This window comes from Heterodontus francisci, unplaced genomic scaffold, assembly GCF_036365525.1.
Source record: "Heterodontus francisci isolate sHetFra1 unplaced genomic scaffold, sHetFra1.hap1 HAP1_SCAFFOLD_151, whole genome shotgun sequence".
Lineage (NCBI taxonomy): Eukaryota > Metazoa > Chordata > Chondrichthyes > Heterodontiformes > Heterodontidae > Heterodontus > Heterodontus francisci.
In genome coordinates this window covers 605,627-620,031 of record NW_027141586.1, presented here as the reverse complement: position 1 = coordinate 620,031, position 14,405 = coordinate 605,627, and positions in this window count along the sequence as shown.

Here is a 14,405-nt window from a genome sequence, read left to right as displayed (position 1 = left end):
TTAGTAAGGGGTTCCTTTCAATGAGTTATCCCATCGTGTCAGCGGCAGTATCATCACCAACACTAACAGGGATCAGCACCTCCAGCGAGAGTAAGGGAGAGGATAGATCAGAATCTGAGAGCAATAGATTGGAATGTTACAACAATGGGTCAGAATCTGAGAACAATCGACTGGGATGTTAGAACAATGGACAGGAGTTTATCCTCTTGGTTTGATTATCTTACTGTGGATTATTCTTGGATGACATTAGCGGATCGGATCTATTGTGCACTGAGGATGACTCAACACATTTATTATCCCATTCTCGCTATCGTTGGTGTCCCTGGTAAGTCTCTCTATCCAGCTATTAATTCTATAAACCTTTATTAACTGTTTTACTGCTCTTAACAACGGCCACTTCCATAATATCGTCCTCCATGGGAGCCTATTTGCTACATAAACTCTGATCCACTATTCAAATGCTGTCCTGGTTACCATCCCTATTACAAACTGCCATAGATAACAGTCTATCCAAAACTCTGCTATCCATATCCTAATGGCACAAAGTCTCGTTCACCCAACATCCCTGTGCTCAGTGACATACATTGGATTTCTGTAGGACAGAGTATATAGGAAGAAATAAATGGGGTGTGTAAGAAAAATACCGCAATATTCATGGAGATTTTAATCTACATGTAGATTGGGCAAATCAGGTTGGCAAAGGTAGACTGGAAAATTAGTTCATAGAATTTATTCGTGAAAATTCCTCAGAGCAACACGTTCTGGAGCCAACCAGGAGCAGGCTGTTCTGGAACTGGTAATGTGCAGTGAGACAGTATTAATCAAGAACCTCATGGTAAAGGAACTTCGAGGCGACAATGATCATAACATGATAGAATTTCAACGTTCAGATTGAAGAGAAAACTGTGGGACTAAGACTGTTCTTTTTTTTAAATTAAAGGTATTGATAAGGATATGAAGGCATAGCCAGCCAAAGTGAACTGGGAAACTAGGTTAAAAGTTAGAACAGTAGAGATTCAGTGGCTGACTTTTAATGAGATACTTAACAACTCTCAGCAAAGATTTAACTGAGGGTGAAAGAAAGACCCTTGGAGAAGGTTGCATCATACGTGGTTAAATAGGGAATTTAAGGATAATATTAAATTGAAAGAAACACTGTCCAAATCTGCCAAGATTAGTGGTAGGTGAAAAGATTAGACAGATTTTAAGAACCAGCAACGAATGACAAAAAAGAGGGTAAAAGTAGAGTGTTGGAGAAAGCTAGCTAGTAATGTAAACAGAGAGTACGAGTTTCTACAAATATTTAATTCGGAAAAGAGGAACTAAAGTTAGTGTTAATCCTCGAGTGAGTGCGTTTGGGGAATTAATCATGAGAAACAAGGACATGGAGGAGGGGTTGAACAGGTATGTTGTGTCTGTTATCACTGTAGCAAACTTAGAAAACCTTCCAAAGATACATGAATCAAGAGGCAAAAAGGGAGAGAGGAACTTCAAACAATCACCCTATCCAGAGAAAAGGTACTGATAAAACTATTACACCCAAAGGCTGACAGGACCCGCCATCCATGGTTAACTAAAACAGTTAAAGATAGTATCAACCTTAAAGAAAAACATTTAATTATGCAAAGCTGGGTGGCAGGTCAGAAGATTGAACAGAATATAAACAGCAGCTAAGAACAACTAAAAGATTAATAATGTGGGGACAATTAGTATACGAGAGAAAGCTGGCAAGAAATATAAAGACAGATAGTAAGAGGTTCCAAATATATAAACAAGAAAATAGTTAACAAAGTGAGCGTTGGTCCTATAGAAAGTGAGTCTGTGGAATTAATAATGAATATTAAAAAGTTGACAACTGACTTGTACAGGAATTTTGCATCAGTCCTCACTATAGAGGATACAAATAACACCCCAGTATTAGCTGTAAGCCAGAAATGGAAAGGAGGGAGGAACTCAAGAAAATTACAATCACCAGGGAAGAGGTGCTAAACAAATAGATGGAGCTGCGGGCTGACAAATGCCCAGATCCTGACGGACTTCATCCTACGGTTTTAAAAGAAGTGGCTAGTGAGATAGTTGATGCGTTAGTTTTAATTTTCCAAAGTTCCCTAGATTTGAGGAAAGTTCCGTTAGATTGGAAAATAGCGAATGTAACTCCTTTATTCAAAAAGTAAGGGAGACAGAAAGCAGGAAACAACAGGCCACTTCGCTTAATATCTCTCTTCGGAAAAATGTTGGAAGCAATTATTAAAGATGTTGCAGCAGGGCATTTAAAACAAATTAAGGTAATCTGGCAGAATCAACATGATTTTGTGAAAAGGAAATCATGTTTAGCCAATTTATTGGAGTTCTTTGAAGAAGTAACATGTGCTGTGGATAAAGGGGAACTGATGGATGTACTGTACTTAGATTTCCAGAAGGCCATTGATAAGGTGCCACATCAAAGGTTTTTGCAGAAAATAAAAGCTCATGGTGTCGGGGGTAAAATATCGGCATGGATGAAAGATTGGCTGGCTAACAGGAAACAGAGAATAGGCATTTTCTGGTTGGCAAGATGTGATGAGTGGTGTGGCACGGGAATCTGTCCTGGTGTCACAACTTTTTACAATTTATATAAATGACTTGGATGATGGGAGTGAAGTAATGGTTGCCAAATTTGCTGATGACACAACGATAGGTAGGAAAATAACTTGTGAAGAGGACATAAGGAGTCTGAAAAGGGATATAGATAGGTTAAGTGAGTGGGCAAAGATCTGACAAATGGAGTATAATGTGGGAAAATGTGACATTGTCCATTTTGGCAGGAAGAATAAAAAAGAAGCATATTTAGATGGTGAAACATTGCAGAGCTCTGAGATGCAGAGCGATCTGGGTGTCCTAGTGCATGAATTACTGAAGGTTAGTCTTTAGGTTCAGCAAGTAATTAGGAAAGCTAATAGAATGCTATAATTTATTGCAATGGGAATTGAATGCAAAAGTAGGGAGGTTATGCTACAGTTATGCAGAAAATTGGTGAGACCACATCTGGAGTACTGTGTACAGTATTGGTCTCCTTATTCAAGGAAGGATGTAAATGTATTGGAAGCATTCAGAGAAGGTTGACCAGACTAATACCTGGAATGGGCAGGTTGCCTTATAAGAAAAGGTTGGAAAGACTAGGCTTGTATCCACTGGAGGTTAGAAGAGCAAGAGGCGACTTGATTGAAGCATATGAGATACTGAGGGATCTTGACAGGGTGGATGTGGGAAGAATGTTTCCCCTTGTGGGAGAATCTAGAACTCGGGTTCACTGTTTAAAATTAAGGGGTCGCCCATTTAAGACAGAGATGAGGAGATTTTTTTTTCTGAGGGTCGTGAGTCTTTGGAACGCTCTTCCTCAAAAGGCAGTGGAAGCAGAGTCTTTGAATATTTTTAAAGCCGATGTAGATAGATTCTTGATTAGCAAGTGGGTGAGTGGTTATTTGGGATAGGTGGGAATGTGGATTGAGGTTACAATCAGATCAGCTATCATCTTATTGAATGGCGGAGCAGGCTTGAGGGGCCAAGTGGCTTACTCCTGCTTCTAATTCGTATGTTTGTATGTTCGTATGTCAAGTCCCCAAAATTAAAGGCCTGCATCCTAGGTCCTTAAAGTATGTGGCTGCAGAGATAGTGTAGGCATTGATTAAAATCTTCCAAAATTCCTTAGATTCGGGAAGTGTCCCAGCAGATTGGAAAACAGAAAATGTAACTGATTTATTCAAGAAAGGAGGGAGACAGAAAACAGGAATCTATAGGCCAGTCAGCCTAAAATCTGTCATAGAGAAACTGCGAGAATACAGTAAGAATGAGTTTGTAGCAGCACACCTAGAAAATCATCATGGGACCAGACAGAATCAACATGGTTTTGTGTAAGGGCAATCATATGTAACTGTTTTATTAGAGCTCTTTGAGGAAGTAACAAGCAAGGTGGATAAAAGGGCACCTGTCGATGTGGTATAATTGGATTTCCAAATGCATGATGTAGGGGGTAACATATTGGCATGGATACAGGATTCGTTAGCTGACAGGAAACATAGACGAGGGATAAATGGGTCTTTTTGCGTTGGCAAACAGTAACTGATGAAGTACTACAGGGATCAGTGTTGGGGCCTCAAGTATTTACAATCCATATCGATGACTCGGATGAAAGAACAAGATGTGTGGTAGCTAAATGTGCCGATGACAGCAAGATGGGAAGGAAAACGGGTTGTCAAGAGCAGGTAAAGAATTTCCCAAATGACACAAATAGGTTAAAGGAGATTGGCAAAAATTTGGCAGGTGGAGTAGAATGTGGTATGATGTGAACTTGTCCACTTTGGCAGGAAGAATAGAAAAGCAGTATATTATTTAAATGTAGAGAGATTGCAGAACTCGGTGGCACAGAGGGACCTGAGTGTCCTGGTACAGGAATCAGAAAGAGTTAGTACACAGGGACAGCAAGTGGAATGAAAGAGGAAGGAAAATGTAATGTTAGTGTTTATTGCAAAGGGAACCGTGTATAAAAGTGGGGACGTTTTACTGCAGCTATGCAGGACATTGGTGAGAACTCATCAGGTTTACTGTGTACAGTTTTGGTCGTCTTATTTGATAACAATGATATAACTACGTTTGAAGCAGGTAAGACAAAGTTCACTTGATTCATTCAGCGAATGAAGGGTTTATTTTATGAAGAAAGGTTGAAAAGGTTGGACTATAGTTTGAAAGAATAAGAGGTGATCTGAGTGAAACATGTAATATCCTGAGTGGACTTGATAGAGTCGATACCGGGAGGATGTTTCCTGTTGTGGGGGAGACTGGAACTAGGGGATAAAGATGATAATAAGAGTTCAGCCATGTTCAGCCATGATCCTAACGAATGGTGGAGCAGGCTCAAAGGGCCGAATGGACGACTCCTGCCCCTGGGACCCATGTTACTATGTCCAGTAACACCTCAATTTTAATATTCTCACTCGTGTGATCAAATCCCTCCATGTCCCCACCCATCTGATTATCCCAATCCCCTGTCCATTTCCAATATTCCTGAAACATGATCATCTTCAAGTCTTTTTCTAATTCCCTTTATAAAGTGAGTTTCTTTCACCTCTCGATGTGATTATTCCAACTCACTCCTGGCTGATCTCCCACATTCTACTCTCTGTAAACTTGATGTTCATCCAAAACTCTGCTGCCCGTGCCCTAATTCCCTGTTCACCTATCACTGACCTACATTTACTCCTGATTTAGCAATGTTTCTATTTTAAATTTCTCCACCTTGTTTGTCCTCCATGACATCGCCCCCACCCTATATCTGTAATATCTTCCAGCCCCACAACCCTTAAAGATATCTGCACTCCTCTGCTTCAGCCCTCTTGTGTGTCCCTGATTTTAATTACTTCACCATTGGAAGCTGCGCCTTCGGTTGCCTAGGCCCCAAGCTCTGGAATAATCTCCCTACAGATCTCTGCCGCTCCACCTCTCAACTCACTTTCCTTCCTTAAGACACTCCTTAAAACCTACCTCTTTAAACAAACTGTTGGTCGTCTGACCCAATATCTTCATAAATGGTTCCGAGTCATACATTGTTTCATAATGCTCCTGGTAAGCATTTTCGGATGTTTTATGACAAAGGCACTATATAAAATGAGTTGCTGTTGTTCATGTTTGCTAGACTTTTTTCTTTTTTGCATTCGCATATCCGTGCTGCTAGCCTGTTATTATCCCATGTTTTTACGTCTAATGAATACTTTTCTCCTGCTTGTGACCACCAGAAATTTCCCCACCAGCGAGGTTAGACTGATTGGTCAGTAATTACAGTGTTTACTCCATCTGTCCCTTTTTAAACAGGGAATAACGATTACAACCCTCCAGTCCCTTGTCATAACTCCCATAGCCAAGGAGGATTGAAAGGTTCTGGCCAGTGCATCTGCTATTTCCACCTTTCCGTCCCTCAGCAACCCTCACACGTCCAATCCAGAACAGGTAAATGTTCTCCTTCATTGAGGTGCAAAAAGTGTTGGATTGAAAGGGGTTAACTGAACCTATTTGTTCAGTGACTGTAATTAATGCCTGTCCCCATGGATGCTACTTGTGTCACTGGATGGTTCCCCCTTCTATCAATAGAGGGACTTCTTTCAATGTGTCACCGCACAATATCAGCGGGAGTATCATCCGGGGCACTAACAGTGATCAGTGGCTACAGAGAGAGGGAGGGAATAGATCAGAATCTGAGAACAATAGATTGCAATGTTACAACAATGGATCATAATCTGAACAATAGATTGGAATGTTACAACAATGGGTCAGAATCTGAGAACACTCGATTGGAATATTCCAACAATGAACAATGAACAAAGAACCGTGTTAGCGGGAATTAATCCAGAACAATCACTGGACACTCAGGTCTGCTCCAATGTCAAACAGTTTATTTAGTTACGCCAGTGGGGAGCAGGTTACTGGGCTGTCCAGATGCCTCTCTACTGAACAAAGGAAAATCATCCATACTTATACATTTTCAAACAGTTACTCAGCCCGTCCCGGCCGGACATGGTCCAATCACAACGATTATCGATTATATACATTGATTATTAGAGCCAATAGAAGCGGTTACTCGGCATAGAGGGGCTGCATGAACGGCCCATACACAGATAGGGGATTACTCATGATGTTTTCCATACCCCTTTATCTTCACCTCATTACCGGCCCACACACAGATCGGGGATTACTCATGATGTTTTCACCTCGTTACAGGCTAGCTACTTTGTTAGCATTCCACAAAGGTGTCTGCTTTTCATTTTAATTAGCCTTTTGTTTGAGATTGGATTACTCAGCTCCTGTGGAATGTGGTCAGGTTAACTGAGCCCCATGGTGCTTTGAAACCTCCTCACTGTTCACTAATATTATATGTTACTGGTTACTCAAATAATATTTAAACATTATGATATTTATGGCAGGTGCCTCTGCGCTTGGGAATACCCTACAACGAACAGGAACAGACAATTCGGCCCTCCAAGCCTGCGCCGATCTTGATGCCTGCCTAAACTAACAGTTTCTGCACTTCGGGGGCCCATATCCCTCTATTCCCTTCCTATTCATATATTTGTCAAGATGTCTCTTAAACGTCGCTATCGTATCTGCTTCCACCACCTCCCCTCGCAGCAGGTTCCAGGCACTCACCACCCTCTGTGTAAAAAACGTGCCTCGCACATCCCCTCTAAACTTTGCCCCTAGCACCTTAAACCTATGTCGCCTAGTAACTGACTCTTCCACCCTGGGAAAAAGCTTCTGACTATCCACTCTGTCCATGCCGCTCATAACTTTGTAAACCTCTAACATGTCGCACCTCCACCTCCGTCGTTCCAGTGAAAACAATCCGAGTTTTTCCAACCTCTCCTCATAGCTAATGCCCTCCAGACCAGGCAACATCCTGGAAAACCTCCACTGTCCCCTCTCCAAAGCCTCCACATCCTTCTAGTAGTGTGGCGCCCAGGATTGCACGCAATATTTAAAGTGTGGCCTAACTAAGGTTCTGTACAGCTGCAACATGACTTGCCAATTTTTATTCTCTATGCCCCGAACGATGAAGGCAAGCATGCCGTATGCCTTCTTGACTACCTTATCCACCTGCGTTGCCACTTTCAGTGATCTGTGGATCTGTACGCTCAGATCTTTTTGCCTGTCAATACTCCTAAGGGTTCTGCCATTTACTGTATACTTCCCACCTGCATTAGACCTTCCAAAATGCATTACCTCACATTTGTCCGGATTAAACTCCATCTGCCATTTCTCCACCCAAGTCTCCAACCGATCTATATCCTGCTGTATCCTCTGACAATCCTCATCATTATGGATAGAGAAAGTGAAGTAAAGTGAGAGGAGGAAGGGGCTCTGCCCTACCCTCCCTGGGTTTTCCAAGAGCACTTTTCCTATGCACACCTAACCCAGGAGCAGTGTGTGAGGTAACTCTGATTCAATTAGGAGGTGGTCACAGAGCTGTGTCACCTCCTGCAACACGACCTGGAGCCTCACTGCGTGCAGTTCCGGTCGCCACATTACCAAAAGGATGTAGATGCTTTGGAGAGGTTGCAGAGGAGGTTCACCAGGATGTTGCCTGGTATGGAGGGCGCTAGCTATGAAGAGAGGTTGAGTAGATTAGGATCATTTTCATTAGAAAGGCGGAGGTTGAGGGGGGACCTGATTGAGGTGTACAAAATCATGGGAGGTATAGACAGGGTGGATAGCAAGAAGCTTTTTCCCAGAGTGGGGGATTCAATTACAAGGGGAGACGAGTTCAAAGTGAAAGGGAAAAGTTTAGGGGGGATATGCGTGGAAAGTTCTTTACGCAGAGGGTGGTGAGTGCATGGGAACGCATTGCCAGCGGAGGTGGTAGACGCGCGCACGATAGCGTCTTTTAAGATGGATCTAGACAGATACATGAATGGGCAGGAAGTAAAGAGATACAGACCCTTAGAAAATAGGCGACAGGTTTAGATAGAGGATTTGGATCGGCGTAGGCTTGGAGGGCCGAAGGGCCTGTTTCTGTGCTGTATTTTTCTTTGTTCTTTGTTCTCTTTGTTCTATTATCCGCAACTCCACCAACATTTGTGTCGTCCGCAAACTTACTAATCAGACCAGCTACATTTTCCTCCAAATCATTTATATATACTACAAACATCAAAGGTCCCAGCACTGATCCCTGTGGAACACCACTAGTCACATCGCTCCATTCAGAAAAACACCCATCCACTGTTACCCTCTGTCTTCTGTGACTGAGCCAGTTCTGTATCCATCTTGCCAACTCACCTCTGATCCCGTGTGACTTCACCTTTTGCACCAGTTTGCCATGCGGGACCATATAGACAACATCCACTGCCCTTCCCTCATCAATCATCTTCGTCACTTCTTCAAAGAACTCAATGAAATTAGTAAGACACGACCTCCCCTTCACAAAACCATGCTATCTCTCGCTAATAAGTTCGTTTGTTTCCAAATTGTAGTAAATCCTGTCCCGAAGAATCCTCTCTAATAGTTTCCCTACCACTGACGTAAGGCTCACTGGCCTATAATTTCCTGGATTATCCTTACCACCCTTCTTAAACAAAGGAACAACATTGGCTATTCTCCAGTCCTCTGGGACCTCATCTGTAGCCAATGAGGATGCAAAGATTTCTGTCAAGGCCCCAGCAATTTCTTCCCTTGCCTCCCTCTGTATTCTAGGGTAGATTCCATCAGGCCCTTGGGACTTTTCTACCTGAATGCTTTGCAAGACACCCAACATCACCTCCTTTTTGATAATGAGATGACTGAGACTATCTGCACTCCCTTCCCTAGGCTTATCATCCACCAAGTCCTTCTCCTTGGTGAATACTGATGCAAAGTACTCATTTAGCACCTCACCCATTTCCTCTGGCACCACGCATAGATTCCCATCTCTGTCCTCGTGTGGGCCAACCCTTTCCCTGGTTACCCTCTTGCTCTTTATATATGAATAATAAGCCTTGGGATTTTCCTTAATGAGTCAGATACTGAACGTTATATTGGAATGTTAAAACAATGGTTCAGAGTCTGAGAACAAGAGATTGGAATGTTCCAACAATGGGTCAGAATCTGAGAACGTTAGATTGGAATGTTAGAACAGTGGACAGGAGTTTTTTTCTCGGATCTTTTCATTATTTCTATGTATGATTGACTATCTTTGGCCTCTCGGATATATTGGGCACTGACTGTTATTCAATACATTTACTATCCCATCCTGGCTATTATTGGTGTCTCTGGTAAGTCTCTCTACCTCGCCTTTAATTCTATCAACCATGTTTAACTGTATTACTGTTCTTGTCATTTACTCTGTCCGACTTTTTCCTGTTATCCCTGGTGAATATCTCCAGCTATTAGCTCTCGAAACCATTGCTAACTATATTGCAGGTCTTGTAATTTACTCTCTCAACTTTGCTGCTGTCGCTGTCTGTATTTCCAGCTATAGGATCTATAAACGTTGGTTCACTCAAATACAGTTCTTACAATTTGAATTATGGGAAGACCAAAACCAGTGTCATTGGTCTCCATTATAAATTCCGTCCACTATCCCAGATCCACTTAGCCTGCCCTGGGCAATGTCCGAGGCTCAACCAGACAGTTTACACCCTCTGAGTTTATCTCCTATTATCTCCATCACCAACGCTGCCTACTACCATCTCTGTAATATCACCCAGCTCCTCCTCAGTCCATCTGCTGCATAATCCCTCATCGGTGCTTTTGTCAAAACACAGTTGACTATTCCAATTCTATCCTGGTCACTCTCCCAGTTATAGACCACCATAAACCAGACCCTACTCAGAATTCTGCTGCCTGTATCCTAACTCACACCAAATCGAGATCACCCATCACCCCTGTGTTCACTGATCTACATTGGCTTCCAGTCTGACAGCACCTTAATTTTAATAATCTCGTTCTTGTGTTTGAATCCCTCCATTGCCTCACCCCTCCAATTAGTCCCATTACTTCATATCTTTTGCCATTAACACGTTTTTTTTTCAATTTTCCTTTTAAAGTGAATTCTTTCCCTCTGTATCTACCCCTGACCATGATTTTCATCTCTACAGGGCCACTGGGCCAAATGCCACAGAAGCTTGGATCCATAGAATGATGCAATCTGAGCTACTGTCCACTTCCAGCATGGCCGGTACAGCGCCGCATTCTGAGCAGGGCTCCAGCCTGGATGTACCATGTGTACGTCTGTAGCAGGAAGTGGCATCAATGCACCATTCCTTCAGCTTTGATGTATGCCTTTGTTGGTGCGTGAGCATGCCCAGTACATCATGTTGGTGAATGTCCACTATCTTGACAGCAGCCCCGATACCTTCATTCTAAAGTAGTCAGCTGCTCCCACCATCTTCAGTTCTCCATGCAAAACCAGAAGGTGGCTCCTCGGAGCTAAAGTAAAACCCCTTCTAGAGACAGCTCATGTTTCTACATCCCAAACCACCTCCCGTCGCCAACCAACCTCTCGCGATTTACATGTGTATAACGTGAGCAATGGAGTCACCAGGAACATGGTGGAATAGACCATTCGTTTGATGAAGCAATGCTTCCAATGCCTGAACCGCTCGGGGGGCGGGTGGAGGGGGGCGCGTGTGGGGGGGTGGGTGGGGTGCCCTCCAGTACACACTGGAGCGGTGCCCAAGTTCATGGTGTTCTGCTGCACCCTTCATATCATCACCCTGATGAGGACACAGGCATTGGCACCAGGAATCCGGAGGCCACCTCAGGAGGAGGAGGCAGGGAGGGTATTTCCTGGATGCCTTCCACAGAGACTTGCTGACTGCTCCTATACAGTGCTACCCCAGTGGCTGTAGCATTTTATATTCATTCATGGAATGTGGGTATCGCTGACTAGGCCAGAATTTATTGTCCATCGTTAGTTGCCCTTGAGAAGGAGATAGTGAGCTGCCTTCTTGGACCACTGCAGTCCATGTAGGGTAGGCGCACCCATAGTGCTGTTAGGAAGGACGTTCCAGGATTTTGCCACAGCGACAGTGAAGGGACGGTGATATATTTCCAAGTCAGGATGGTGTGTGACTTGGAGGGAAATGTGCAGGTGGTGGTGTTCCCATGCATCTGCTGCCATTGTCCTTCCAGGTGTTGGAGGTCGAGGATTTGGAAGGTGCTGTCTAAGGAGGCTTGGTGAGTTGCTGCAGGTCATCTTGTAGATGGTACACACTGCTGTCACTGTGACTGGTGCTGGAGTCATGGAGTCATTTATGGTACAGATTGAGACCATGCTGGCTCTCTGCAGAGTAATCCAGTCAGGCCCATTCCCCCACTCAATCCCTGTGTTCCTGCAAGCTTCTTTCCTTCAACTGTCCATCCAGTTTCTTCGGGAAATCATTGATCATCTCTACTTCCACCACCATTGTGGGTAGTCAGTTACAGCTCATTACAAATCGCTGCGTAAAACAAAAAACAAGTTCTTGTTCAGATTCCCCCTGCATTTCTTGTCAAATCCTTCAATCTGTGTCTCTAGTCCTTGTGCTATTCGTTAATACGGGCAGTTTTCCTTTTCTAATTTATCAAAGCCTGTCACAATCTAGTACACCTCGATTAAATCACCCTTCAATCTCCTTTGTTCCCCTTTGAACAAAGGCACATTTTCCAATCTTACCTTGTAACTAATCCTCCTCCCCCTTCCCTAGATCCATTCTGGTAAACCTCCTCTGTACCCTCTCAAGGACACTCACACCCTTCCCAAAGTGTGCTGACCAGAACTGGACGCTATATTACATTTGGAGCCTAACCACTGTTCTTTAAATGTTCAGCATAACTTCCCTGCTTTAGTACTCAATGCCTCTGTTTTAAACCCAAATCCCATTTGCTTTGCTGTCAATTGTCAATATGTCCTGTTATCTTCACAGATAAATCCACCCGCAGGTTTCTCTGTTCCTCAACACTCTTTAGAACTGTGGCATTAGTCAATATAGCTATTCTATTCCGACTGACAAAAGGCATCACCTCACACTCCTCTCTATTAAATGCCATCTGTCAGTTGTCTGCCTATCTGTGTCCTGTTTCAGGTGGTTCATATCATCCTCACTCTTTGCTCTTCCTCCAAATTTGGTGTCATCGGAACATTTTGAGATTGTACTCATGGGACAATGGCCGCCCTGCGTTCCATCCCACCCCAATCTCTCAACCCAAACCTTCTGATTGTTTTTATTCTTTCATGGATTTGTGTTTCACTGTCAAGACTAGCATGTTCTGCCCATCCCGATTTGCCTTTGAACTGAGTGGCTTGCGAGGCCATTTCAGAGTGCAGTTAAGAGTCAACCACATTGCTGTGGGTCTGGAGTCGCATGTAGTCCAGACCAGATAAGGACAGCAGATTTCCTTCCCTAAAGGACATTCATGAAGCAGATGGTTTTATACTTTCCAATGATAACCCAAAACTGCCAACTTCCCAGTCACAGCAGCTCCAGGAGACAGAGAGAGAGCAGCAGCACAGCACTGATGGTGAAGTCCCATCACTTGGTCTGATACTCACAGTCACCAGCTCAAATATTTACACTGCGTGTACCTTCGAGGCTGGTGTCGAGCCAGAATCTGCACGTGGTGAGTCATAGTATCATAGGATTGTTAGAGCACAGAAGGAGGCCATTCGTCCCTTTGTGTCCGTGCTGGATCTCTGTGAAAATCACGCAGCTCCTCCGACTGCCCCTTCCTTTTCCCAAAGTCCTGCATTTTTTTAATCTTCAGATAATTATCCAATTACCTTTTGAAAATTACGTTTGAATTTGCCTCCACCAAACTCTCAGGCAGTTCATTCCAGATTTTAACCACTCACTGTGTTAATCCTCATGTCACCTTTAGTTCTTCTACCAATCACCTTAAATCAGTGTCCTCTGGTCTTGATCCATCCGCCAATGGGAACAGTTTCTCCCTATTCACCCTGTCCAAACCCCACATCATTTAAAACTCTTCTGTCAAATCTCATCTTCACCTTTTCTTCAAGCAGAACAGCCCCAGCTTCTCCAATCTATCTGCATAACAGAATTCCTCACCCCTGGAACCATTCCGGTAAATCTTTGCTGCACCCTCTCTAATTCCTTTATAACCTTCCTGAACTGAGGTGTCCAGGCCTGGACACAATACTCCAGTTGAGACTGAGGCTGTGTTTTATAACGTTTCATCATAACATCCTTGCTATTGTACTCTCTGTCTCTATTTATTAAACCCAGGATTCTGCATGCCTTACTAACTGCTTTCTCAACCTGCCTGCCACCTCCAACAATAGGATCACGTATACCCCTCAGGTCTCTGCTCCTGCATACCCATTAGAATTGAATCCTTTATTTTCTCTTGCTTCTTCACGGTCTTGCTACCAAAATGAATTACTTCACATGTCTCCACATTAAATTTCATCTGCAATGTGTCCTCCCATTCTACCTGCCTTTCTCCGTCCTCTTGAAGTCTATCACTATCCTCCTCTCTGTTCACAATAATGCCGAGTCTTCTGTCAGCTGCAAATTTTGAAATTGTTCCCTCTAGACTGAAATACAGGTCATTAATGTAGATCAAGAACAACAGTAGCCCTATCCTGACCCCTGGGGAACACCAATATAAACCTTCCTTCAATCTGAGAAATAACTGTTCACCATTACTCTCCATTTAACATGTCTCCAATTTCAGCATTCACAGCCAGCAGCAGCAGCCTACTGTGATTCAGTGCAGCTTCCCTTTTAAGAGGGACAGACTGCCTTAAAGAGCTGAATTCTGGCTGAAAAATGAGCCATCCGCACACATAGTTAGGCCCTTGTTAAGCGTGCAGACAGACGGCAGCGTGGGTCACCCTGGGCGGCACGTAGATTTCATGGAAATGTTGAGGCCGCAGGAAGTTTGTGTGTCACCTGCCTCAACAA